Source organism: Dromiciops gliroides, chromosome X (genome assembly GCF_019393635.1).
Source record: "Dromiciops gliroides isolate mDroGli1 chromosome X, mDroGli1.pri, whole genome shotgun sequence".
NCBI lineage: Eukaryota > Metazoa > Chordata > Mammalia > Microbiotheria > Microbiotheriidae > Dromiciops > Dromiciops gliroides.
The window spans coordinates 29,008,612-29,035,681 of record NC_057867.1 but is presented as its reverse complement, the minus strand read 5'-3'; the positions used below and the strand labels follow the sequence as shown (position 1 = coordinate 29,035,681).

Here is a 27,070-nt window from a genome sequence, read left to right as displayed (position 1 = left end):
AACTAAAAGAAAAAAGACAGAGAGAATCAGAGAGAGACAGACAGAGGAAAATAAAGAGAGAGAAAGAAAGACACAGAGGGAAAGAGAGAGAGGGAAAAGAGAGAAACAAAAAGAAGAGAATAGGGAGAAAATAACTGAAAATACAACAATTACACACAGTGTCTTGAAGGATTAAGGCTGCTGTAAATATTATTATTATTAATGAACAGTCATTTACTAAAAAAGTATTACAGAATTAAAATAAAAACAATTTCTGCTCTCAAAAGACTGTATTTCATGTATGTATGTAATTTAATATCATAAAAATAAAGATATAAGCAGGAAGGGGAAAAAAACTTAAAATATCAGAGGAAGGAGGAGGCTTTGACCATAACATGCCCCAGCGGAAAGGGAGCATTAATCATAGTTGTCTGACTTGCAGGGCCTTTTGGAGAGAGTATATTGGAGGTTGGAGAGAGCTCAGAATAGACTCCCAGTGTTGGGACGGTAGTCTTCCTCTGAGTGTGAAAAGCAGGAGTTGACATGAAAACCGGAATATCAAATCTGGGAGAGAATGTGGAAGGGAGAATGAATGAGCTTGGAGGCAATTCTGAATCGAGTACCTGAACTGGATGTCAGCCTGAAACTGGGAATGACAAACATGGAGGGAGGGGCTTTAGAACACAGAAAGATGGTCAGAGACAGAGAAGAGAAAGGGTCTGATTCAGTGGAATGTGAGCACACAGAATGAAGGGCCTAGGAGAAGAGAGGGCGAAGAGTATGCCAGAGCAGGCAGGGCATTTAGGGGATCTGAGCCAGGAAAGCCCTTAGAACATACAATTTCAGGACCAATTTGGGCCTTTATAAGGCCACACTGTCAGAGCCAGCAGGGCTCTTAGAACAAAGATTATCAGAGCTCCAAAGTCATACAATATTAGTACTGGGAGAGAGTTTTGTTTATGTGCTTAGGGGTCCAAGTTCTATGGAAGGCAAGATGATAATTTTTTTAAATCATTTTTAAAAGCATATTTTGGGGCAGATAGGTGGCACAGTGGACAAAGCACCAGCCCTGGATTCAGGAGAACCTGAGTTCAAATCCGGCCTTAAACACTTGACACTTACTAGCTGTGTGACCTTGGGCAAGTCACTTAACCCCCATTGCCCTGCAATAAAGGGCATATTTATGGTATAAAATGCAACATATATTTCAATATAACATCTATGAGCACAGTGAAGATCCTCTGAATTCAAAATCATAGCCTGAATCATACCGTCAAAGGGGAAGTTTGAATATATCATTCCTAATCTGGACTTAAAGAAAAAAACTGGCAAAAAAAGTAATTACCTGCAGCATTTTCAAGGAGAAAGGCTGCTGTACATATTGCTGTCATTGTGAATGAATGTATTTATAAAGAAAGAAAATTAAGTATACAGGATTTACAAAGTAAACAATTTATGGCTTTAAATAACCGTATTTCTAATAAATATAAGGCATTTAACACAACTAAAACTGATTAAATGAGTGAAATGGAAAAAAACCCCTTGAATATCAGAGGATCACAGGACTATTGAACATAAAGTAACTAGGAAAATGGTAAAGTCTTTAGAAAACAAGGAGTCAAACAGAAAATATATTGGAGAACCCAGAATGAAGAATTTCCAAGCTGGTTTGGCACTTGTGGCTCTGAATATCAGAACCAAGAGATGATATAGAAGCCAGCATATGAGACTAAAGAGGGTATTGCCCAGCATAGAATGTCTGAGCTGGGGAGTAATTTAGAATCCATGAGGCTCAACTTAGATGGGGCCCTCCAACCTAGAATATCAAACGTGAGAAGCATGTTACATCATAAAAAGTAAGAAATGGTTAAAGTCAGAGAAAAGAAATGACCTGATTCAGTAGGATGTGAGCACACAGAATGTTAGGCCTAGAAGAAGAAGACAGGGTACTTAGAAGAAGGGATAGTATGGTCGGGAAAGCCCTTAGAACGTGCAATTTCAGGACAAGCTTTGGTCAGTGTTAGAGCTGAGAGGTCTTTTAGAACATAGATGATTGGAGCTAAGTTGGTGCTGAGAACCTGTAATGGAAAGGGCTTTTGTTTGTGTGCTCAGACTTCCCAGGCATGGGAACAGGAAGTTAAATTTTAAAAATATTTAAATGTATATTTATGGTATGATATAAAACACTTGTTTTGATATAATTTATATAAACCCAACAGTGATCCTCTGAATTAAAACTCCTATCCTGAATCACAGAGCCAAAGTGCCGAGCTAAACATGCTATGCCTCTTCTGATTCCAATGGAAAACAATGAAAAGGGGAAAAAAATAACAGAAAAAAGTAGATTTTTAGTATTTTCAATATTTTTGGTATAAAAGAACACATATGGGGCAGCTAGGTGGCACAGTGGATAAAGCACCAGCCCTAGATTCAGGAGTACCTGAGTTCAAATTCGGCCTCAGACACTTAACACTGACTAGCTGTGTGACCCTGGGCAAGTCACTTAACCCCAATTGCCTTACCGAAAAACAAACAAACAAACAAAAAAAAAGAACACATATTTCAAACTAATTTCTAAAAGCACAATGGTGATCCTCTAAATTAAGACTCATATCCTAAATCACACAGTTTAACATAATCCAGCTCTATCCTGATCCTGCTCTAAAGGAAAATGTGCAATTTAATATAGTAAGACTAAATAAGTGAAAAGAAAAAAAAACTAATGGAAAGCAATCTTTTGAACAAAAATGGACAGGGCCTGTCGATTATTTAGAACGTAGAATGTCTGACTTGGGGATGCATTGGAAGTGAATATCTCAAAGGTGGGGTAGAGCTTAAAAGAGAAGATTTCTGCAAAAGGATAGTTATCCAAACTCAGGGTGTGAGCAAATAGAAGGTAGAATAGTAGACTTGGGAGGGCATGTAAAACAAATAATATCAAAGATGTAAGAGACCTTTAAACGAAACATGGGAGATGTTCAGAGCCTGAGGACACAAATTATCCAATTCTGTGGGATCTGAGAACACAGAATATGAGGCGTGGAGGAAGACAGAGAGGAGAGAACTTGGAGAAAGGGATGGAAGAGCAAGAAAAATGGCCTTATAACATATAATTAATTTCAGGACTAGGATGAGCCATAAAACCACACAGTGTCAGAACTGGGAGGGCTCTTAGAATATGGATTATCAGCGCTTAGGTGGCCTGAGAACACACAATATTATTGCTGAGAACGAGCTTTGTGTCTATGCTCAGAGTAATAACTTATAAGGAAGAACAGGTAAATCTGAACAATAAAAAAAAGTTGGGGTAGCTAGGTGGCGCAGTTGATAGAGCACCGGCCCTGGAGTCAGGAATGCCTGAGTTCAAATCCGGCCTCAGACACTTAACACTTACTAGCTGTGTGACCCTAGGCAAGTCACTTAACCCCAATTGCCTCACCAAAAAAAAAAAAAAGTTTATTAAGTATATGAGATTCAACCTATATGACCATATCATTTATATCGGCACAATGGTGATGCTCTGAATTAAAACTCATATCCTGACTCACACAGCCAAAGGGGAAATGGGAATGTATCATGCCTGACAAAAAGTAGTTGTACACAGTGTTTTCAAGAGCTAACTATGCTGTATATATGACTATTATTTTTAATGAATGGACCGTATTTATTAAAAAATAAGGTAAGTATGGGGCAGCTAGGTGGTGCAGTGCATAAAGCAGGACCTGAGTTCAAATCCAGCCTCAGATACTTGACAACTTGACACTTACTAGCTGTGTGACCCTAGGCAAGTCACTTAACCCCAATTGCCTCACCAAAAAAAATAATAATAAGGTAAGCACCCAGGACTTACAAGTGAAAAATCTCTAATTTTACATAATTGCATTATTAATATACAGATGTAAATTAACATACAAAAATTGATAAGAAGAAAAAAAAACACCTTTGGCTATCAAAGGAGGGAGTAGACTTTGAAGATGAAATGACAGGTCTGGGAGGGTCTTTAAAAATACAATGTCTGACTTGGAAATGCCTTTCAAGAGAATAGATTTGAGGATGGATAGAAGATAGACTTTAGAGGGTATGTCCAACATTGAATATCTGAGCTTGTACCCTGAGCTTTATGGGGACTTGTAACCTAGAATATCAAACTTGGGATGGACTTAAGCACACAGAGAGTGGAGGGTGATCAGAGAACAAAAATTGTCTGACTCCATGGGATGTGAACAGACAGAATGTCAGGCCCGGGAGAAGCCAGAGAGAAGAGAATGTCAGAGCTCAAAAGGCAGACAGGACAAGTCATATCCGAGAGATCAAAGTTCTTAGAATATACATTTTCAGGATTAGTTTTGGAAATAAAAACACACTGTTAAAGCTGGGAGAACTTTTAGTACCTAGATTATCGAGCTAAGATGTTCTTGAGAACTCATGATGTCATGGATGAGAAGTAATTTTGTCTATGTGCTCATGGGTCTAAATTATGGGGAAAGAAAGCTAATTTTTTAAAAATTAAATATATTTCTGGTATGAAATGCAACACGTATGGCAATATAAGATCTATAAACACAATGGTGATTCTCTAAATTAAAACTCATGTCCTGGGGGGAGGGAGGGGAGGGAGGGAGAAAAATCTGAAATTGTAAAGCTTGTATAAACAAAAGTTGAGAACTATCTTTACATGTGGCGGAAAAAAATACTTTATTAATTTAGAGGAAAGGAAGAAAAAAAGAAAAGAAAGAAAAAAAGGAAAAAAGGGGGGGGAAAGGAAAGGGGAAAAAAAACTCATGTCCTGACTCACACAGCCAAAAAGAAAATTTGAATATACAGTGCCTAATCTGGATTAAAAAAGAAAACAATGTAAAGGCAAAAACTTAAAAGTTTCTGGTGTTTTCATAAGGTAAGGCCACTATTGTTGTTACTAAATGGGCTGTATTTATTTGAAAAAATAAGGTAACTACACAGGATTCAGAAGAGGAAAAATTTTATGACCTTAAATAATTTTATGGTTGATATATATATGCTCACATACTAAAACTGATTAAATAAGAGGAAAGGGAAAAAGAAGAGAATATCAGATTTGGCATGGTAGGTAGAACAAGAGATATCAGAAACCGCAAATTCATTAGAACATAGTATTTCAGGACTAGTTTTTGCCATAGAATCTCATGATATCAGAGCTTAAGAGCTCTTAGAATATGAATGATCAGAGCTTGGTCCTGAGAAAACACAATATCAGTGTTGGGGAGTCTTTTGCATGTGCTAAGGAGAACAAATTATTGTGAAGGTAAGTTAAATCTTAAAAACACTAGAAAAAGAATATTGCATACAATGCAATATATATTTATATATATATGAATATAATATCTTTAAGCACAATGGTCATCTTCTGAATTAAAACTCATGTCCTGAATCACACAACCAAAATGGAAATTTTAATACACAATACTTGATATGAATTAAAAGGAAAATAATGGAGGCAGCTAGGTGGCACAGGGGAAGTTAGGTGGCACAGTGGATAGAGCACCAACCTTGGAGTCAGGAGGACCAGATTTCAAATTCGACCTCAGACACTTGACACTTACTAGCTGTGTGACCCTAGGCAAGTCACTTAACTCCAATTGCCTCACCAAAAAAAAAAAAAAAGGGAAAATAATGAAAAGAAAAAATGGAACAAAAGCAAAAGCTTGTGTTTCTTTTCAAGGTTTTTAAGGCTGCTGAACATATTATTGTTGGGGTTTTTTATAAGTATTGCTATATTTATTGGAAAAAATAAGGTTAAGTACACAGGATTCACAAGGCAAATAATTTATGATCTTAAATAATTGTATTGCTAATATAGAGATGCCCTTTATATACTAAAAGCAATGAAATAAATCAAAGGGGGAAAACAAGTCAAAATATCAGAGGGAAAAGAGCACATTGACCATAAAATAACAAGGCTGTCAGGCTCCTTAGAAAATATAATATCTGGGCAGTGGATAAAGCACCAGCCCTGAATTCAGGAGGACCTGGGTTCAAGTCCAGCCTTAGACACTTGACATTTACTAGCTGTGTGACCTTGGGCAAGTCACTTAACCACAATTGCCTCATCAAAAAAAATTTTTTTTAAGAAAATATAATATCTGAAAAATAAACAAGTATTTTTTTTCATTTAATTCTCACAAAAACTTTGAGAGGTAGATGCTATTATTCTCCCCATTTTACAGATATATTGATGGATGGATAGAGCTTAGAAAGGAGAATTGCAGTGCTTGGATATAGTGCTAGGACTGGAGTCAAGAAGATCTATGTTCAAATCAGGCCTCAGAACCTTAAAAGTTATATGATTCTGGGTATGTCGCCTAATCTTCATTTGCCTCAGTTTCCTCATCCGTAAAATGGGGATAATAATAGTATCCACTTCCCAGGATTATTGTGAGGATCAAATTTTTTAAAAATAATCATTTTCATTTTTAATGGAATACAACTTTATTAGTAAGTTATCCACCACATAGAAAAGTTTAAGATGGAGTCGCTGGGTTTTTCCATTTGCTTTTTACTTTTTTTCTACTTTTTTGCCATTTCTTTTTCTTTTTCAAGGAATTAGCTTTTTCTATAGGAAATGCATTTTCAGAATGCTATCTTGTGTTTTTAGGAGGGAAATTAAGTTTGTGCTTAAATTTGATGGATTTCTGCAAATCTTTGCCAGGAGTGTGTGGTGTTTGAACCTTGCCATTATTACCATAAAGCTTGGCATGTTTTCTTCCCATTAATTCAGAGTCACTTAATCTCTTTTTTGTTATTGTTGTTGCTTTTTGTTTTGTTTTGTTTTGTTTGTTTTATTGGTGAGGCAATTGGGGTTAAGTGACTTGTCCAGAGTTACACAGTTAGTAAGTGTCAAATGTCTGAGGCCAGATTTGAACTCAGGTCCTCCTGACTCCAGGGCTGGTGCTCTATCCACTGTGCCACCTAGATGCCCCCAGAGTCACTTAATCTCAAAGCAAGTTGTACAGCATCAGTATTTCAAGGAAGACATAGTCACACCCTTGGCCAACTCCAGCGTCTTTGCTTCTCACAATTTTACTGCTCCAATGCTTCCACAGTCAGAGGAGTGTTCATGAGTGGCGGCCTCCTCAGGCTTGGAAGGGAGGTTGTTCCCCAAAAACACTTATCTCTTCGCCCTCAGAGGAGCGTCAGCTCGAATTTCAGCTCTGATGGGCAATGTCTCTGCACTCTGAATGCTGCTGCTTCTCAGTGCCTTTTCAGCAGCAACATAATCGTTAATGCTCTCTTCAGGGTGAACTTTGTGTTTTAATGCAGCCATTTTTTTGGATAAAGTGCTATTGGCTGGAATCAAGGAACAGCTCTTTTTTTAAACAGGAGACAAAGTAAATTTCCCACTAATAAAGTTCTCTTATTGTTTCTTCTTTCCTCTTCCTCACTGACTCAAATCTTCTTTCTTTTATTTACCTCAAATGAATAATCTGAATTATCAAACATTTTACCATTTGCTCTTTTGCTCCCTTTCAGAATTTTCTTCTTCTTTAGTGCATCCCAAAACCGACCTTTCCCCTGCATTGGAAAGCTCTTTCTTCCCTAGAATTCTCTTTGAAGGTGCTTGTTCAATAGCAACACAGGTTCTTTGAGTGTGGGTTGCAATCTCATCTTTATTATGTTTTCTTTTCTTACTGTTAGCCTCTCTAGCAGCCACATGGATAAGTTACTGCACCTGTGGAGCTGAGGAGCTGAAGACTGATGCTAGGAGGTTTGTGCCACCCTTGAAGAGCTTCTGGCTAGGGTGAGCACAGTGCCTGAAACATAGTAGACTCTATATAATCATTAGCTATTTGTTATTGTTGTTGTTATTGGAAGTGGGAGTTTGTATAGAAGCCAGAGTATGACAGCTGAGGGGTTCTACCCAATGTAGAATGGAGGCATAGCTTGAAATGGCTGGGAGGCAATTTAGAATGGATGTGGCCTGAGCTGGATGGGACCCTCTAATCTAGATTATCAACCATGGGGGGAACCTCAGAACACAGAAAGTGAGAGATGGTCATAGAGAACTGAAATTGTCTGATTCCAGGGGATCTATACACAAAATATCAGGCCTAGGAGAAACTATAGAGAAGAGAATGCCAGAACTGGGAAGGCATTTGAAGGAAGAAATATCAGATCCTGGAAAGCGCTTAGGAAATGCAATTTCAGGACTAATTTTGACCAGAGCTGAGCTCTTAGCACATAGCTTATCAAAGCTCAGATGGTCTGAGGAAAACCCAATTATCACTGATGGGAAGAAGTTTTGTTTCTGTACTCAAAGTAACAACCTCTGAGAAATGACAGGTAAAATTAAATAACAATAACAAAATATATTTAGGGATGAGATGCCACATATATGTCAGTATAATTTATATCAGCACACTAGTGATCCTCTGAATTAACTCTCATTTCCTGAATAACACGGTCAAAGTTAAAAGATGAACATACAGTACCTGATCCGGTCCCATTTTTTAAAAAGGAAAAGGACAAAAATAATGGACAACAGTGATTGTTTGCAGTGTCTTGAAAGGTTGAAGCTTCCATAGATATCAATATTATTGTTGGTCAATATTTGCTCAAAAAATAAAGTACACAAAATTCAAAAGAAACAATTTGTGCTCTCAAGTAGTTGCATTGCTAATACATCTATGTCATATAACATACTAAAACAGATTAAACAAGTAAAAAATGAAAAAAACTACCCTGGAATATCAGAGGAAGGTGGGCCCTTTAAACCACAAAATAATAGGGCTATAGGGGTCTTTAGAAAATAGAATGTCTCATTAAAAAGTAGCTTTCAGGGGAATATATTGGAGGACAGATAGAGCTTCGAATGAAGAATTTCATGTCCAGAACAGCAGTCCAGGTCAGAATGACAAAACTGGAAGTAGACAAAGAAATAAGAACCCTGGAAGGCATAGAGAAACTAATATATCTGTGCTTAGAGGTAATTTAGAATATAGCGTTCCTGATCTAGATGGAGTGTTGGTTCTTGGAATGTCAAAGGTGGGAGGACCTTAAAACACAGAAAGTGGAAAATGGGCAGACCATGAGGACACAAATTGTCTGATCCCATGGGGTATGAGCACACAGACTGTCTCTGCTGGCAAGGTGGGTAGAACAAGTGATATCAGAGCTAGGAAAGTCCTTAGAACATCCAAGTTCTAGACTAGGAATGACCTTAAAACTTTAGAGTGTAGGATCTGGGAAGAATCTTAAAACAGAGGTTAGCAAAGTTTGGAAGTCTTTAAGAACATACATACCTCAGGTGTAAAGGAGTTTTATTTCTTTGCTCAGAGTTCAAGTGTAAAGGGAGGGACAAGTAAAATTTTAAAGTGTATTTAGTATAGAAGATGCAACGTATATTTCAGTGTAATTTATATCAGCACAATGGTGAATGCCAGGACCAGGAGAGCAGTCCAGGCTCTGAACAACAAAACTGGGAGTTGATAAAAAAAAAAAGCCAGCATATGAGACTTGGGAAGGCATGTATGTCCCAACATATAATGTCTGAGCTTAGAGTCAATTTAGAATCAATGGGGCCTGGGCTAGATGGGGACTTCCAACTTGGAATATCAAACTTGCAAGAGAATTTAGACAGCAGAAAGTGAGAGATGGTCAAAGCCTGAGAACTAAAATTGTCTCATTCTGTGGGAGCTGAGCATGCACAATGCAGGCCTGGGAGTAGTTGTAGAGAAGAGAATGTTAGAGCTGGCAGAGAATTTAGAGGAAGGGTGAGAGGAGCCAGGGAATATCTTAGAACATACAATTTCAGGACTAGGATAAACCATAAAACCATACAGTGTCAGAGCTGGGAGGGCTCTTAGAATATAAGTTATCTAACCTCAGATAGTCCTGAGGGCATACAATATAATTTGGGGGAATATGCTTTGTTTATGGGATCAGAGTTGCAAGTTATACAGAAAAATGGGTAAAGCTGAAACAATTAAAAAAAAGTTTATTTGGGGTATGAGATGCCAGCCATATTACAGAATAATCTGTATCATCACAGTGGTGATCCTCTGAACTAAAACTTATACCCAGAATCAGAAAGCCAGAAGAAGTTCAAATATACCAAACCTAATCTAAATGTAAAGGAAAAAACTGAAAGAAAAAACTGACAAAAAAGTTATTTAGGAGCAGCTAGATGGCGCAGTGGATAGAGCACTGGCCCTGGATTCAGGAGTACCTGAGTTCAAATCCGGCCTCAGACACTTAACACTTACTAGCTGTGTGACCCTGGGGCAAGTCACTTAACCCCAATTGCCCCTCAAAAAAAAATTTTTTTTTAAGTTATTTAATAGGGCAGCTAGGTGGCACAGTGAATGAAGCACTGGTCCAGGATTCAGAAGGACCTGAGTTCAAATCTGACCTCAGACACTAGACACATACTAGCTGTGTGACCCTGGGAAAGTCACTTAATCCTCACTGCTCCATAAAAAAAAGTAATTTTATATTGTGTCAATTCCCTGCTTGGATGGAAGTGTAGACTCTGCATATCAGAACTAGGAGTTTATGTAGCATCCACAATATGAAACTTAAGAAGGTGAGAGTGTCTGAGCTTGGAGGCAATTTACAATTCATGGGGGATGAGCTAGATGAGAAATTCCTGCCTAGATTATTAAACTTGGAAGGAACTGGTCAGAGTCAGAGAACTGAAATTGTCTGTTTCTGTAAGATTTGAACATGTGTCAAGCCTAAAATAAGCCATAGAATAGGGAATATCAGAGGTGGGAGGGTACTTTGGGGAAGGAATATCAGAGCTTACAAAGCCACTGGAACCTGCAATTTTAGGACTACCTTTGACCATAAAATCGCACAGTGTCAGAGCTGTGGGGACTCTTACAACACTGGTTATCATAGCTCATATGGTTCCAAGAATACACAATATCATTGCTGGGAACAAGTTTTGTTTCTGTACTCAGAGATCCAATTCTGGGGGACTGATAAGTAACTTTAAAAACCAGTATCAAAATATAATTAGGTTATAACATAGAACATGTTTCAATATAATTTCTCTCAACGCCATGCTGATGCTCTGATTTAAAAGCCAGATCTTGAAACACAGCCAATGAGAAAAGGTAAAAAAAAGTATATTATGTAGCTGGATGAAAATTGAGAAAAAAAATTTCAGGCACTGCCTTAATCTGAAGGAAAAGTTAAATGAGTTGCAGGAAAAACTAGACAGTAATAGTGGAGGGCCACAATTTACCCCTCTCAGACCTAAATAAATCTAACCATAAAATAAATAAGAAAGAAATTAAGAAGATTAATAAAATTTTAGAAAAGTTATATATGATAGACTTCTGGAGAATATTTAATCAGAATTGAAAGGAGCATACCTATGTCTCAATTGACCATTGGACATTCACAAAAATAGACCATGTATGAGGACATAAAAGCTTCACCAAAAATGCAGAAAAGCAGAAATATTAAACGCATCTTTTTCTGACCATAATGCAATGAAAATTACATTCCATAAAGGGACTTTGAAGCACAGATTAAAATTAATTGGAGATGCTGAGTGAAGTGAGCATAACCAGGAGAACATTGTGCACAGTTACAGCAACATTGTGTGATGATCAACTGTGATAGACTTGGCTCTTCTCAGCAGTGCAATGATCCAAGACAATTTTAAAGAACTCATGATAGAAAATGTTCTCCAGGGGCAGCTAGGTGGCACAGTGGATAAAGCACTGGCCCTGGATTCAGGAGGACCTAAGTTCAATCTGGCCTCAGACACTTTATACTTACTAGCCGTGTGACCTGGGAAAGTCACTTAACCCTCATTGACCTGACCAAAAAAAAAAAAAATTAAAGTTTGGGGGCAGCTAGGTGGCACAGTGGATAAAGCACTGGCCCTGGATTCAGGAGGACCTGAGTTCAAATCCAAATTCAGACACTTGACACTTACTAGGTGTGTGACCCTGGGCAAGTCACTTAACCCTCATTGCCCTAAAAAAAAAGAAAAAAAGAAAAAAAGAAAATGTTCTCCACATCCAGAAAAAAAGAACTGTGGATTCTGAATGCAAATTGAACTATACTGTTTCTACTTCTTGGCTGTTTTTTTTCTTTTTTGAGGTTTTTCCTTTGTGTTCTGATTCTTCTTTCATAATATGACTAATGCAGAAATATGTTTAATGTATTTGTACATATATAACCCATATCAGATTGCTTTCTGTCTTGGGGAGGAGGGAGGGAAGGGAGGGAGAGAAATTTGGAACTAAAAATCTTATGAAAATAAATGTTGAAAACTACTTTTCATGTAACTGAAAAATAACAAAATACTTTTATGATTAAAAAAATTAATTGGAAATTAAATAGCCTAATCCTAAAAATGAGTGGGTCAAAGAACAAATCATGAATGTAATCAATAATTTTGTTAAAGAGAATGACAATGATGAATAAAATTTTAGAAAAGTTAGATATGATAGACTTCTGGAGAATATTTAATCAGAATTGAAAGGAGCTTACCTATGTCTCAATTGACCATTGGACATTCACAAAAATAGACCATGTATTAGGACATAAAAGCTTCACCAAAAATGCAGAAAATCAGAAATATTAAATGCATCTTTTTCTGACCATAATGCAATGAAAATTACATTCCATGAAGGGCCTTTGAAACACAGATTAAAAATTAATTGGAGATGCTGAGTGACGTGAGCATAACCAGGAGAACATTGTGCACAGTAACAGCAAGATTATGTGATGATCAACTGTGGTAGACTTGGCTCTTCTTAGCAGTGCAATGATCCAAGACAATTTCTTTTTTTTTTTTTTAATGTATGAAGTATTTTATTTTTTCCGTTACATGTAAAGATAGTCCTCAACTTTTGTTTATACATGCTTTACAATTTCAGATTTTTCTCCCTCCCTCCCCTCCCTCCCCCCTCCCCTAGACAGCAGGTAATCTGATATAGGTTATATCTATATATCTCTATACATATACATATATATATATACACACACACATATATATATATACACATAATAGCATTAATCCTATTTCTGCATTAATCGATCCAAGACAATTTCAAAGAACTCATGATAGAAAATGTTCTCCAGGGGCAGCTAGGTGGGATACAAAACAGAACTTAGGGGGAAATTTATACCTCTAAATACTTCTATCAATAAAGAAAGAGCCAATCAATAAATTGGGCCTGCAACTAAAAAAAACTAGAAAAAGAACAAATTAAAAATCCTCAATTAAACATTAAATTAGAAATCTTGAAAATAAATGGAAAAATAAATAAAATTGAAAGTAGAAAAAACACTGAACCAAAAAAATGAAACTAGGAGTTCATTTTATAATTTTAAAAGATAATACAATAAACCATTGGCTAACTGGATTTATATAAAGAAAGAAGAAAAACAAGTTACCAGTGTCAAAATTGAAAAAGGATGAAATTAAAGAAATTATTAGGAGCTATTTTGTCCAATTATATGCCAATAAAACTGTCAATCTAAGTGAAATGAATAAATATTTGCAAAAACATAATTGGCCCAGATTAACAGAAGAGGAAATAAAATACTCATTTATGGCTTTTTCAAGTTTTTTCTCTATGGATTATTTAAGCATTCCATTTCCAGGACCCGATGGATTTACAAGTAAATTCTATGAGACATTTAAAGAATAATTAATACTACATAAACTATTTGAAAAAAATGGTAAAGAAGGAGTCCTAATAATTTTTTTCTATGACACAGATATGGTTTTGATACCTAAACCAAGGAGAGTAAAAAAGATAGAAAGAAAACTATAGATCAATTTCCCTGATGAATATTTATGCAAAAAATTCAATAAAATACTTGCAAGGAGATTACAGCAATATATCACAAAGATCATACACTATGACCAGGTGGGATTTATACCAGGAATGAAGGGATGGTTCAACATTAGGAAAACTATAAACATGACTATATCAATCACAAAAACAACAAAAATAATTTGATTTTCTCAACAGATACAGAAAAATCTTTTGACAAAATAAAATATCCATTCCTATTAAAAGCACTAGAAAACATAATAATGAACTGAGCTTTTCTTTAAAATGATAAGTAGTATTATCTGAAACCAAGAGAAAGAATTATCTGTAATGGGGAGAAACTAAAAGTTTTTCCAATTAGATCATGAGTGAAGCAGGGATATCCATTATTACCACTGTTATTCAATATTACATGAGAAATGTTAGCTATATCAATAAGACAAGAAAAAGAAATTGAATGAATAAGATTAGATAATGAGGAAACAAAAATCTTACAATTTTGCAGATAATATATTGGCGTTAAGAACTCTAAAGGGTCAACTAAAAATTAGCCAAAACAACTTTAGCAAAGTTGCAAGATATAAAATAAACCTACATAAATCATCATTTCTATATTCTCAACAAAATCCAGCAGGAAGAGATAGAAAATTACATTTAAAATCACTTCAGAGAGTATAAAATACTTGGGAATCTACTTGCCAAGATATACACAGGAATTATATGAACACATTCATAAAAAATTCTTCACACAAATAAAGACAGATCTAAATAATTGGAGAAATATTAATAGCTCATTAATTTCTCAAGAAAAAGCCAATCAAATAAATTAGACCTTCAACTAAAAAAAAACTAGAAAAAGGACAAATTAAAAATCCTTAAATAAACATCAAATTAGAAATCCTGAAAATAAATGAGAGATAAGTAAAATTGAAAGTAGAAAAAACATTGAACCAATAAATAAAACTCATGGGTAGGTCAAGCCAATATAATAAAAAATGACAATACTACCTAAAGTTTTTTGCTTATTCAGTGCCATTCCAATTAACCTACCTAAAAATTCCTTTATAGAGCTATTAAAAATAATAACAAAGGGGCAGCTAGGTGGCACTGGCCCTGGATTCAGGAGGACCTGAGTTCAAATCTGGTCTCAGACACTTGACACTAGCTTTGTGACCTTGGGCAAGTGACTTAATCCTCATTGCCCTGCAAAAATAACAATAATAATAACAAAGTTCATCTGGAGGAACAAAAGATCAAGAATATCAAGGAAATCAATGAAATAATATAAAGGAAGGGGAGGGCTTAGCGGTACCATATCTCAAAACTATACCACAAAGCTTTTATAATCAAAACCATTTGGGACTGAGTAAGAAATCGAGTGATCAGTGGAACAGATTAGGTACACAATATACAGAAGCAAATGAGCCCAGTTACGTAGTGTTTGAGAAACACAAAGATCTCTGCTATTGGTATAAGAACTCACTATTCAACAAAAACTGTTGGGAAAACTAAAAAAATCTGGCAGAAACTGGGAATAGACAAACACCTCACTGTATAGTAAGATAAGCTCAAAATGGATACATGATTTAGACATAAAGGAGGACATCATAACCAAATTAGCTAAGCATGGAAGAAATTACCTGTAAGATTTATAGAGAGAGGAAGAGTTCATGACCAAATGAGATAGGAAGATCCATAGAAGGAAAAATGGATAATTTTGATTACATAAAATTGAAAAGCCTTTGCACAAACAAAAGCAATGCAGCCATAATTAGAAGAAAAGCAGGAACCTAGGGGTGGGGGAGAAATTATAGTATGTTTTTCTGAGAAAGGTCTCAATTCTCAGATACATAAGGAAGTAAGCCAAATTTATAAAAATAAGACCCATTTACCAATTGAAAAATTGCCAAAGGATACAGTCAGTTTTGGGAGGAAGAATTCAAAGCCTTCAATAGTCATATGAAAAAAGGCTCTGAAACACTAATAATTGGAGAAATGCAAATTAAAACAAGTCTAAGGTACCACCTCCCCCCAATCAGCTTGGCTAAGATGACAGAACAGTAAAAATTACAAATAGTGGAGGGAATATGGGAAAATATGTTCACCAGTGTAATGTACACTAACCCTCCTGTGACCATTAGAAATAAACCAGCTACCTGTGTCTGTAACTATACTGGCAACAGCTTCCCTAGTAAGTATGGAACTATGATCCAGGACTCAAACTCAGTTTGAACCACATGAAATGTCAAGAGAGAATCCTTTATCCTTTTAGTTGATTTGGTGATCTGATGAACATCATCACTAACATTAGTCATTCATTCACTTAGGATGACATTAGGTTAATGAAGGAAGCTCATACATGTACCAGTCTAAATAACTGCTGTCCAGGATTGTACATTCCCCAAGCCGAGTGCTCATTCCCCAATAGTAGGGCACCCTTCTTTTTCACCCTCTTTACCTTCCCTATGAGATTCTAAGGAAAACCTTTATCTTGTGTCACATCTAACGTTTGCAAATTCTGCTACCTTGGAAGATTTCTAAGGAGAAAATGCAGCCAGCCATAAAGGCAGCTGTATTAAAAAAAAAAAAAAACTAGTCAGAAAGTTCAGAATGCTGGGGAAGATTAATGAAGCTTCATACTTGAAACAAGTTTCTCTAATCTGATGCTAAATTCTCCAACCCAGTAAACAGGGACTTTCACCCACTTCAGACTTTCAGTGGGAGATTAGGTTTCACAAATAAGAAAAAAAAAACCTGCAAGAAACATTTACTATCATTTCAGTACTGACCAGTTGGGGTTACAGAGATAAAGTTAGACTAACAAAGAAGGGAAAACTTTTTCCTGTTTTATAGAAATTTATGGCATTATAAACTAGAGACCAAATTTGTAATTGAAATATAATGTATTTGCTATAGATGTGCAAATTATGGTTCGAAGATTTTTGTAAATGCTAAAATATTTGAATAAGACAGGAAAATGGGAGGCTGTCACCATAAATCTTTGGAAGTGACCTAAATGAAAGCAGTGGGCTCTATAATTTGAGGTCCCTGAGAAAATTAAGATTTTGAATGATAGCATTTGTGGTTGTAAATTCAGATTTTATTTGATTGAATTTGTCCTAAAACTAAATTATAACATGGTTCCATTTAAAGTGAGATAATTGTGATGTTTCCCTCTCTAAGGAAATTTGACCTTTATTGAAAATAGATTTAATATTTGGCACTAAGATGATATATTTAGAAACTGCATGAATAAGAATTAAAAGTGTAACTATCTTAGATTGGTTTTTAATGTGATTAGTATAGAATGCTGAATTGATAGATGGGTGAAATGATTTTCTATGCAAGATGATTCAGATATATATTCAAAAAACTGATGTTGTTTGACTGGCAAAACATTTTGCAGCATACCTTAAAAACCCATAATACTGTTGGTGTTATTGTTCAGCTTCTAGTTTTTCTTGTATTATGACTTTGGTGTATATACATACATATATGTGTATGTCTGTATACTCTTAAATGTTTCTATTAAAAACAATGACAAGGGGGGTAGCTAGGTGGTGCAGTGGATAGAGCACCAGCCCTGGATTCAGGAGGACCTGAGTTCAAACTCGGCCTCAGACACTAAACACTTACTAGCTGTGTGACCCTGGGCAAGTCACTTTTATTGGCTCACCAATAAAATAAAATAAATAAAAATAAAAATAAAAACAATGACAAAAGAACAAGTATAAGGCTATCTCCGTAACGTTTAAACTGGTTTTCCCCACATGAACTAGTTACTGCAAAGCCAGACTAAAGAGGAATGGTCCTCCACAACTGCCTTGTGGATGAAGCTTATTCCAGAATCTCCAAGGAAAAATGTTTCCAAGTATCAGACAACTAAGATTCCTGGTGCAATAAGTTGATTAAATGTAGTTTAATGTAAACTAATAACTTAGTTTAGCTATATAATCTCTTTAACTAGGTTTGTTTCCTTAAGGTATATATGACAGTATGACTTTAACTAAATTTCTTCAACTTTCATGATATTGAAGGAATGGGATTGTATCTTTTAAAAAAAATAGGGGCAGCTAGGTGGCGCAGTGGATAAAGCACTGGCCCTGGATTCAGGAGTACCTGAGTTCAAATCCGGCCTCAGACACTTGACACTTACCAGCTGTGTGACCCTGGGCAAGTCACTTAACCCCCATTGCCCCGCAAAAAAATAAATAAATAAAAAATAACTTTTTGTGATATTTGTGGCTATATATGTTCTTTCCATTAAAGTATTTTATTATTTTCCAGTTACATGTTGAGATAGTTTGCAACATTTGTTTTTATAAGATTTCTAGTTTCAATTTTTTCTCCTTCCCTCCCCTCCGTCTCCCCTCCCCAAGACAGCAAGAAATCTGATATAGGTTATATATGTACAATCACATTAAACACATTTCTGCATTAGTCATGCTGTGCTAGAAGAATCAGAGCAAAAAGGAAAAACCTTAAAAAACAAACAAATGAAATAGAGATAGATAGATAGATAGATAGATAGATAGATAGATAGATAGATAGACAGACAGACAGACAGACAGACAGACAGACAGACAGATGATGTATATATTCTTTTGATGTCTGGGAAATTTCCCTGTATAGTGTAGTACATTTGTTTTCTGGTGCAAATCTAAGACTCCCCTGACACTTATTCAATTTGATCCCTCCCTCTATGACTTGATGCCAATCTGGTCCCTGGTCACTCCTTAAAAGAATTCTATCAAGCTCTTGATAAGATGAGCAGTGAAGGAGATGCTTCCACTGATTCAAATTTTAAACTTTAACCTAAATATCTGGTTTTGTAGTTGTGTTGCTGCTAATATAGGAATGTTGGGCTTTAATGCCAAAAGGAGGAAATTGTGGGAAAACTTTATGGCATTGCTTGAACCTAGCCCTGCCCGGCTGAGGAACCAGACCTATAGCTTAGGTACCAGTTTGTTTAATGCCCAACTCAGGACCTAGCTTATGCTGATCAAAAATTAATGTAAAGAGGTATTAGAGGCCCTGGGACACCACTACCATCTCAGATTGCTCTTGCTCCCTCCAGTAGTTGCCAGCTTCAACTCACCCCTTTGCTCTGGAACTGAAGCAAGCAAGCACAAGCAGGGGCCCCATCACCTCTACTACTGCACTCACCAGAATGTACCTGCTCCTCTTCACCCACAGCCACAGCCTGGAACCTCATCTGCCATACATCTTAAGCAACCCATGTGTCATACCTGGGAATTGCTTCTGTACTGGTCAGTCAGCTACTGTTTCCTTGTTCCTTTGTCTGAACTTCAAATAGCACATAACTTACAGACATTCAGGGGGAAAGCAAAAAAGAGATATTATGAGAAAATAATTATTAATAATGGATTTCTTGGGGGGACCCAGAGATCAGTTCCTTAGTCCTTTCTCCCCCCCACTCCAGAAAGTCCAGTTCTTCAGGAACTTCAGCAGATCTTGCCTGGGACAAACCCAAGGGAACAAAAGAAATGGAGATGGACTCTTTTGTCTAGTTCAGTGAAGGACCACACTCAGATAATGGACTTTGCCTTAAGGAACTTGAGGAGGGTCTTTTACATTTTTCTTCCTGATGTCATCCATAGAGTTCATTTTAATACAGACAACCCTCAAGTCATATCAACCAATGGAATTGAATGATGCTAACCAATTAGCTTTGATCAATGTATAATTACCCACCTCTATCTTTTTTTGGGGGGGGTGGGGGTGGGGGAATGAGGGTTAAGTGACTTGCCCAGGGTCACACAGCTAGTAAGTGTCTAGTGTCTGAGGCCGGATTTGAACTCAGGTCCTCCTGAATCCAGGGCTGGTGCTTTATCCACTGTGCCACCTAGCTGCCCCCTACCCACCTCTATCAAAAGAGGATAAAACCCTTGGCCCTGCCAGGGAAGCTCTCTTGGCTTGCTCTCTGGGCTAGCCCTTGGCTCTCTCTCCAGACTCATGGACACTTGACTTAGCACTCCCTCTTAGGACAATGTAGGTCTTAAAGCCCGAGACCATGAGAAGTTAAGGAGACATGTGGTCAATCCTTTACTAGTATATATAATGTTAATTAATAATAAATGCTTACCGCCAAAACTGGTATAATAGCAATTAATTAATTTAAAACATAGTAATAGCAATTAATATTAATTAAAAACAGATTTAGCTTAATAATAAAAACAAAATATTCAATGAATTAAAGGACTTTCAAGTATTCTTAAGGAAATGACCAGAACTGAACAGAAAATTTGAACTACAAGAATAAGGAGGGGCAGCTAGGTGGTGCAGTGGATAGAGCACCAGCCCTGGATTCAGGAGGAACTGAGTTCAAATCCGGCCTCAGACCCTTGACACTTACTAGCTGTGTGACCCTGGGCAAGTCACTTAACCCCAATTGCCTCACCAAAAAGAAAAGAAAGAATAAGGAGAAACATAAGAAGGCAAACATGATAGACCATTTATAAGTGATTTAACAAGGTCAAACTATCTATATGGGGAAATGTCATCTGTTAACTTTTAAGAATGTTGTCATTACTAGGGTAGTTTGAAAGAGCATAATAGACAGAAGGCTTGGGGTTGTGTTGAATATGATGGGATGATCCTAAAACTAAAACTGGGTAGGAAGAGGTGAAATGAAGCAATTATCTCATACAAAAGAGGTATCAATGGAGGAACTGTTACAATGGAAGACAGGAAAGAGCAGAGGGCTGGTAGAGCTAAAATCTTATTCTTATCTGAACTGGGTTCAGATAAGCTACACTTATAAAAGTCTTCTTACCTTGAAGAGAAATAGAAGGTCAAGGGGAGAGGATAAGGAAGAGATTCTTAGAAGGAAGATAGATAAGGCAGATAAGGGAGGTAGTGGTCAGAAGTAAATTAGACACCTGAGGAGGGATAGGGTACAAAGAAGGGGAAAGAAAAATAAATAGAAAAACTAGGATTGAGGGAAATACACTAGTTTTGTAAGTAGTCATTATAACTTCAAATGTAAATGGAATGAACTCACCTATAAAACAGAAACAGATAGCAGAATGGATTAAAAACCAGAAAGACACATAAAGTAAAAATAAGAGGCTGGAGTAGAATTCATCATGCTTTCAGCTGATTCAAAATCATGATATCAGACAAAAGTAAAGCTAAAATAGATTTAATTAAAAGAGATAAACAGGGAGACTACATTGTGTTAAAAGGTACCGTAGATAATGAAGTAATATCCATATTAAACTGGTACAAATGTGCCAAATGCTATAGCATCCAATTTTTTAAAGGAAATGTTCAATGAAATAGAGGTGGAAATAGATAGTAAAACTATAATATTGGGGTACTTCAACGTACCCCTCTCTGAACTAGATAAATCTAACCAAAAAATAAAGAAGAAAGAAATCAAGGCGATGAATAGAATCTTAAATAAGCTAGATATGATAGATATCTGGAGAGAATTGAATGGGAATAGAAAGGAATATACCTTTTTCTCAACAGTGCATGGTACCTTTACAAAAATTGATCATATATTAGGGCATAAAAACTTTATAGTTAAATGTAGAAAAGCAGAAATATTAAATGCATTCTTTTTAGATCATAGTGTAACAAAATGATATTTAATAAAGGTATCATGAAAACACAGATTAAAAATTAATTGGAAACTAAATAAGCCAATCATAAAGAACGAGTGAGTTAAAGAACAAGTGATAGAAATAATAAAAAGAACAATAATAATGAGACAACATACCAAGACCTATGGGATGAAGCAAAAGCAGCATTCAGAGGAAAATTTCTCTCTCTCTCTCTCTTTTTATTTTAAGTGAGGCAATTGGGGTTAAGTGACTTGCCCAGGGTCACACAGCTAGTAAGTGTCAAGTGTCTGGGGCTGGATTTGAACTCAGGTCCTCCTGAATAAAGGGCCGATGCTCTATCCACTGTGCCACCTAGTTGCCCCTAAATTTATCTCTCTTAATGCTTACGTCAATAGAGAAAGAACAGATCAATGAACTGGGTATGCAATTTTTAAAAACTATAAAAGAACAAATTAAAAATTCCCAATTAAACAGCAAATTAGAAATCCAAAAATTAAAGATAATTTAAGAAAACCATTGAATTAATAAATAAAATTAGGAGTTGGTTTTATTTAAAAAAAAAAAACAACAAAATGGAAAAACCGTTGGTTAATAGTATTTTTTTTTTTAGTGAGGCAATTGGGGTTAAGTGACTTGCCCAGGGTCACACAGCTAGTAAGTATTAAGTGTCTGAGGCCGGATTTGAACTCAGGTACTCCTGACTCCAGGGCCGGTGCTCTATCCACTGCGCCACCTAGCTGCCCCTGTTAATAGTATTTTTAAAAAGAGAAGAAAAAGATGGTGAAGGAAAGACATTAAACAGAGGGCTCCTGATACAATCACCCCAAAAATAGCAATAAAAGAACCCTTGGGGCAGAAAAACACACAAAAATACAGGCTGAGAGTTTTCTCCAGCTATAGATAGATTTCAGGCGGCCATGCTGGGCCACAAATAAAGCCGAACACTGCAATCAGGTCGACACGTCAGACATCCGCCAGGGTAATTTGCCCCAGTGCCTCTGAATCGGCTGCAGCACTGGCGTCTTCTGGAACCAAGAGCGTGGTCGGGCTGAACGGCTGGCCTGGGGTGGTAAGTGCAGGGGTACCAGTGGACTGGGGGGAGGATTCGAATGTCCCACCCCAGCGGGCAACCAGGAAGAAATCCTGAGCGGCGGGAGACCCAGGTGGGGGAGGGGAGCAGGGGAGCAGGGGAGCAGTCTCATCGGAAGCTGAGAACCATACCACAGAAAGTTTTGCTGGTTGGTTGCTTAGTAAAGTAGGCCTGAGGTTATCTCTGGACCAGAGAACAGGCCAGGTGAGATTAAAACCTGCCCCCCCCAACCCAAAACACCTGGGACCCTCTGAAGCTGAGAACAGGAGCGAAGCCAAGAAGCAGCCCCCCCCCAAACAGCAATACCCCCATCACCCCCACAGTGGAGAGTTTAAAATCAAATGAGAGCGAGGCCAGGCAGGCTGAGAAGAAGCCCAACCATCCCCTGCGCCTCGCTGTAGCTTGAACAGTGTGTCCTGGAAGCAGTGCCACACTTTAAGAAGGAGTTAAAAGGCAAGAAATAGTAAGCCAGGATGAGTAGGCAGAGAAAGCCAAAGACCATTGAAAACTTCTTTGGGGGTAAGGTAGACCACAATACAACCTCAGAAGAAGAAGATAATAACAGGGTCAAAGCTCCAACATCCAAAGCTTCCAAGAAAAATATGAACTGGTCTCAGGCCATGGAAGCTCTAAAAAGGAACTTTGAAGAGAAAGTAGGAGAAATAGAAAGAAGATATAGAGAAAAGGAGGAAAGAATGGAAAGGGAAATGAGAGCAATGCAGGAGAGTCATGATAAAAAAGTCAACAGTTTGAAAAGCCAAATGGAAAAGGAGATTAAAAAACTGTCTGACGAAAATAAATGCCTAAGAATTAGGATTGAACAAATGGAAGCTAGTGACCTTATGAGAAACCAAGACACAGTAAAGCAAATCCAATTGAATGAGAAAATAGAGGGCAATGTGAAATATCTCCTTGGAAAAACAGCTGACCTGGAAAATAAATCGAGGAGAGATAATTTGAAAATCATTGGACTACCTGAAAACCATGACCAAAACAAGAGCTTAGACACCATCCTTCAAGAGATTGTGAGGGAAAATTGCCCTGATATTCTAGAAGCAGAAGCTAAAATAGAAATTGAAAGAATCTACCAATCACCTCCTGAAAGAGATCCCAAAAGGAAAACCTCCAGAAATATTATAGCCAAATTCCAGAACTCCCAGGTCAAGGAGAAAATATGGCAAGCAGCTAGAAAAAAGGAATTCAAATACTGTGGAGCCCCAATAAGGATAAAGCAAGATCTAGCAGCTTCTACATTAAAGGACTGAAGGGCATGGAATATGATATTCCAGAGGGCAAAGGAACTGGGACTACAGCCAAAAATCACATACCCAGCAAAACTGAGTATAATTTTTCAGAGGCAAAAATGGGATTTCAATGAGAAAGAGGTCTTTCAAGCATTTGTGATTAAAAGACCTGAACTGAATAGAAAATTTGACTTTAAATACAAGACCCTGGAGAAGCATAAAAAAGATGAACATGGGGGAAGCTAGGTGATGTAGTGGATGGAGCACAAGCCCTGGATTCAGGAGGACCTGACTTCAAATCCGGCCTCAAACGCTTAACACTTACTAGCTGTGTGACCCTGGGCAAGTCACTTAACCCCAATTGCCCCACAAAAAAAAAAGATAAACAGGAAAAAGACTTCATGAGGGATATTAAAAGATCAAACTGGGGCAGCTAGGTGGCACAGTGGATAAAGCACCGGCCCTGGATTCAGGAGTACCTGAGTTGAAATCCGGCCTCAGACACTTGACACTTACTAGCTGTGTGACCATGGGCAAGTCACTTAACCCCAATTGCCCAGAAAAAAAAAAAAAAAGATCAAACTCTTACATTCCTACATTGGAAGATAATACTTAGAAATCATAAGAACTATCTCAGTAAGAAATTCAGAGAAGACACAGGTCTGAACTGAATATGAAGGGATGATATCTGTAAAGCATTTATGTTTTGTTCTTTGTGTGGTAGACAGGGTGGGGTGTCTTATGTCTGGGGCTGGATTTGGGCTTGGGACCTCCTGGGTCCAGGGCTGGTGCTTTGTCCACTGTACCATGTAACTGATCCATGATGACATCATTAAAATAGGGTTGAGGTGTAGGAGGAATAAACCAGGGGAGGGAGAAGGGGAGAGATGGTCTGGGGAGAGGAAGTTCACATGAAGGAAACAAGAAAAAAGCTTGTGGAGGAGAGTAGAAGAGGGGGAAGGAGTTGGGGAGTGAGTGAACCTTAATATCAGAATTGGCTCAAAGAAGGACTAACATACATACTCAAGTAGATATAGTAATATATTTTTGCCCTGAGGGAGGAGAGGGATAAAGGGGGGGGGGCAGAAGGGAAGGAGGGAAGGGCAGATTTGGGGAGAGAGCAGTAAAAAGCAAAACACTTTCAAGGAAGATGAAGATGTTCTGCATTACTGCACCAGTATGACATATTGAATTGCTTGATCTCATAGAGAGGGTTGAGGAGAGAGGGAGGAAGAAAAATTTAGAGCACAGAATTAGCTCAGGGAGGGGCGGAGCCAAGATGGCAGAGAGGAAGCAGCAAGCTGCCTGAGCTCTCCTTCTGTTCCCTCAAAACGAACATTAAATCAAGCCTCTGGACGGATTCTGAAACTACAGAACCTGCAAAGAGACAGAGAGACACAGTCCTCCAACCAGAGATAATTTAGAAGACTTCAGGAAAAGGTCGGTCTGACTCGGGCAAAAGGGAGGCCCAGCTCAGGGAAGCAACCCAGCGCCGAGGGGGTCAGGGCAAGTCAGCAGGAGCTGCGGGCCACAGCCGAACAACTGAGGCTCCCGGAACCTGGTTCAAAAATCTGGTGGCCAAGAAGGACAGTGGAAAAACCTACCTGCACCGGCCGGGAGGGAGACTAACGGGTCAGGCGGGATCAGACACCGTGGTCTGGCGCCTGGCTGGCCGAGCGCAATCAGACAGGAAGTGCAGGGCGGGGGATCTCCACACACCATAAAGGCCTCAGAGTAAAAGCCCGGTCACACAGCACCTATACCCCTGCACAAGAAGCCCAAAACAGGGACCCTGGTGCCCCCAGAGCAGACCTCAACTTAAAGAATAATAAGCTGCAATAATGAGTAAGAAGCAAAAAAGAGCCCTCTCCATTGAGAGCTTCTGTATCAATAGGGAAGAAGCCAACACAAACTCAGATGAGGACAATAGCCTCAAATTGTCTACATCTGAAGCCTCAAAAGGGAAGGTGAATTGGTCACAAGAACAAAAAGCCTTCCTGGAAGAGCTCAAAAAGGATTTTAAAAATCAATTGCAAGAGGTAGAAGAAAAAATGGGGAGAGAAATGAAAGCAAAAGAAGAAAACTATGAAAAAAGAATCAGCAGCTTGGAAAAGGAAGCTGAAGAAAACAAAGCCTTAAAAAATTCATTTGGCCAAATGGAAAAAAAGCTGCATAATCTCACTGAAGAAAACAATACCTTAAAAAATTCACTTGGCCAAATGGAAAAAAAGGTGCATAATCTCACTGAAGAAAACAATGCCTTAAAAATTACAGTGGGACAGTTGGAAGATAAGGAATCCATGAGACACCAGGAATCAGTCAAGCAGAATAAAAAAAAATGAAAAAATAGAAGAAAATGTGAAATACCTCATTGGAAAGACAACTGATCTGGAAAACAGATCGAGGAGAGACAATTTGAGAATCATTGGACTGCCTGAAAGCCATGACCAGAAAAAGAATCTAGATACCATATTCCAGGAAATTATTAAGGAGAACTGCCCTGATATCATAGAATCAGAGGATAAAATCATCATTGAAAGAATCCACCGATCACCTCCTGAAAGAGACCCCAAAAGGAAAACTCCAAGGAATATTGTAGCCAAATTCCAGAATTATCAGGTGAAGGAGAAAATACTCCAAGCAGCCAGAAAGAAGCAATTTAAATATCATGGAGCCACAGTCAGGATTGCTCAGGACCTAGCAGCTTCAACATTAAAGGACCGCAAGGCTTGGAATATGATATTCCGGAAGGCAAAGGAGCTTGGATTGCAGCCGAGAATCTATTACCCAGCAAAAATGTGCATTTTCTTTCAGGGGAAAAGATGGACATTTAATGACATTGGGGACTTTCAATCTTTCCTGGTGAAAAGACCAGAACTGAATAGAAAATTTGATCTCAACATACAAGACTCAAGAGAAGTTTAAAAAGGTAAACAGAGGGGAAAAAAAAAGTTACCCTATTAGGTTAAACTGTTTATATCCCTACACAGGAAGATAATACTCATAACTCTTAAGAACTGTAAATGTATTTGGGCAGAGAGAAGGACTTTATATAGAGGGTATAAATATAAATTGTCTTTGATGTGATGATACAAAAGAATTAAGGGGTTAAAAAGGGAGTTTATGGGGAGGAGAGGAAAGGGGAGGTGGAATTGGATGAATTATATCATATGAAGAGGTGGAAAAAAACCTATTACAACGGAGGGAAAGAAAGGAGGGGGAACATTGTTTCAACCCTATTCTCATTAGATTTGACTTAAAGAGGGAATAACATATACGTTCATTGGGATAAAGAAACTTAACTCATTCTTTAGGGAAACAAAAGGGGAAGGGAAAGGGGAGGACTGATAGAAGGGAGGACAAAAGCAAGGGAGAAAAGGGTAA

The 27,070-nt window shown here is 37.6% G+C and overlaps 1 pseudogene; it reads right to left on the bottom strand.

Moving 5' to 3' along the window:
• Positions 1–459: 459 nt before the first annotated feature.
• The window catches only part of LOC122733902, a 40,393-nt pseudogene continuing 13,782 nt past the window's right edge, over positions 460–27,070 (bottom strand).